The sequence below is a fragment of the Schistocerca nitens genome, chromosome 7 (assembly GCF_023898315.1).
Source record: "Schistocerca nitens isolate TAMUIC-IGC-003100 chromosome 7, iqSchNite1.1, whole genome shotgun sequence".
Classification (NCBI taxonomy): domain Eukaryota; kingdom Metazoa; phylum Arthropoda; class Insecta; order Orthoptera; family Acrididae; genus Schistocerca; species Schistocerca nitens.
The window spans coordinates 308,977,881-308,980,380 of record NC_064620.1 but is presented as its reverse complement, the minus strand read 5'-3'; the positions used below and the strand labels follow the sequence as shown (position 1 = coordinate 308,980,380).

At 62.7% G+C, this 2,500-nt stretch overlaps 1 pseudogene; it reads right to left on the bottom strand.

The window, feature by feature from the left end:
• Positions 1-2,500, bottom strand: part of LOC126197821 (large subunit ribosomal RNA) — a 7,413-nt pseudogene that overhangs the window by 2,232 nt on the left and 2,681 nt on the right.

The window sequence follows — 2,500 nt, the reverse complement described above, 5'->3', positions numbered from 1 at the left end:
CTGGTGTCCTCGACCCAGCTGTGTTGGCCTGATGTCCTGGCTGACGACGAAAGGGCTGCCCCGTCGAAGCTGATATGCAGGCGCGCCGCCCACATCTCGCCAACTTTTGCAGCTGTTTGCAGCAAATGGCCCTCCCACGTGAGGTGTCTCTCTAGCGCCGCCACTTCGTGTCGTGCCTCCCCCAGGTCTGCGTCGGTGGTAGAGGTCTCGGGCTGCAACAGGGTGAGGAGTCTGCCCCGCCTCAGGGTTGGCCCCGTCCAGCGGGCCGATGGAATCCCTAGGCCACCATGGGCTACCGGAGCATGAAAGTAGCCCAAGGGGGTATCAGCTGGGAGGCGGAACCACTTCCTCACCGCGGCCCGAACGCAGTTGTCCATGGCCTTGAGCGCGCCGATGCGGGTGCGACTCAGGGCTAGGCCATGGCACAGGCCCGGGAGAAGAACCTCACGAAGTGCAAAAAGCCGCTGCTGCGGCTTCAGCGGCGCCCGCGTGATGATCGACAGCTGCTCCTCTATGTGTTGCCTCGGATGGAAGAGACACCGGCCTGAGGAGGAGAACTGCAGTCCCAGATAGCGGAAGGTCTCACCCACTCCCAACGCCGGCACGGTGGTGTCGCCGGCAGTGAAGGTGACGTTGGCATCCACCTTCACTTTCTTCTCGCGGCCGGACGCCACGAGTGCGAGGGTGAGACACTTCCGCGGGTTAACCCGCAGCCCAAGTTGGTCGAGGGCTGCCACTGCTGCGTTGATGAGGGACTGCAGGCCCCCCCTCGTGGAGGCGAAGAGCAGGATGTCGTCCGCGAAGGCCGCCGCGTTGATCTGGCGGCCCAACACCTTGACACCAATGTGAGAGGGCAGCTGTTCTAGAACATAGTCAACAGCGAAATTAAAGAGGAGAGGGGACAAAGGATCTCCTTGCCGAACACCCCTTGCTGGCCGCACGGCCGGGGACTCGTCGCCACCCCCCGCAATTACCGTCGTGCTGTCCGCATAGCAGCCCTCGACGTAGTCAATGAATTCGTCCGGCAGACCATGGGCTTTAAGCACAGGGCGGAGGGCCGCATGGTCCACCGAATCGAACGCCTTAGACACGTCGAGAGACGCCATGAACACAGAACGACAGCGGCGGACGGCGCCGACGAGCACCCGGTCGAGGAGGAAGGTATTCTCCAGCATCCCATCCCTTGGGATGAAAGCCCGCTGACGTTCGTCCACAGCACACATCTGCATTAGGCGAGTCGCCAGAACCTTATGGAAGGCTCTGGCTAACACCGAGCAGACGGTGATGGGCCGAAAGTCAGCGGGGGATGCTGGGGCGGCTGTCTTAGGGAGCAGGGAGGTCCTGGCTCGGAGGAGGGAAGGAGGGAGCTTCCGGGTCAGCAGGAAAAGGTTCAAGAGTTTAGTGGTGACCTCCGCCGGAAGGCGGCGCAGCTGCACCGGCGAGAGGCCGTCAGGGCCGGCAACGGAGCCTCTGGGCGGCAGGGCAGCCGCAACCTCTTCAGCTGTGATCGGCCTCCACAGGCGCTCAAAGTCAACAGACTCCGAGCGCGGGAGAAGCCGGTCGGGGATGGAGCCAGCGGTGGAGGGTGGCTCCGTCGTGAAGAGGCTGCGCCAGAAGTCCACCAGCCCAGGGATGTTCGACGGCGGCTGTAGCAGGGTGCCATCCAGGAGGCCTCGCACACAGCGTGCGCGGTTCTTCCTGAAGGCGTCCTGAACTCTAGCATACTCCCACCGGCGGCGTTTCCGCTTGGAGAGCGGAGGGCCACCATCAGGCCGCTGCTTGGATGGCGGGCGCGGCTTCTTCTTCGTCCGTATTCCTGCTTCTTCCGAGCCGACAGCTCGGAGGGCCTCGGGCAGCCCAGCCGCAATCACTGCCGACGGCGTACCCGGTCCCAGACACACAAAGTCGTCCAGGGCCGAGAAACGCGCGGCTGACCGCGGCAGGCCGGCGAGGTGCCTCCATATTGCTTCGTCGACATCAGATGTTGGTGGCGGGCGCTCAAGCTCCGGCGGAGAGGGTGGCCTCTCTGGCAGCGACTCCGTGACGGGTGGATGGCGCAGAACCTGCTGCACCTGATGTTCCCGCTTCAGCTCCTCCACGTACTCACGCACCATCGCCCTGTGCGCCGCCGTCCTCCTCCTACACTTGACGGCATCCAGGGTGCGGTGCGGAAACAGCGGTAGAAGCTCCTGGTTTGCGAAAAGGAATTTGGAGTCACTGGCACAGAGAAGCCTAGCCTCCGCCAGGGCGAGCTCCCGCATCTCTTCTTCCGCCCACCGAGCTCTCTTCCTATCGGTTGTAATTTCCGCATAGTTACTCCCGCCGTTTACCCGCGCTTGCTTGAATTTCTTCACGTTGACATTCAGAGCACTGGGCAGAAATCACATTGCGTCAACACCCGCTAGGGCCATCGCAATGCTTTGTTTTAATTAGACAGTCGGATTCCCCCAGTCCGTGCCAGTTCTGAGTTGATCGTTGAATGGCGGCCGAAGAGAATCCG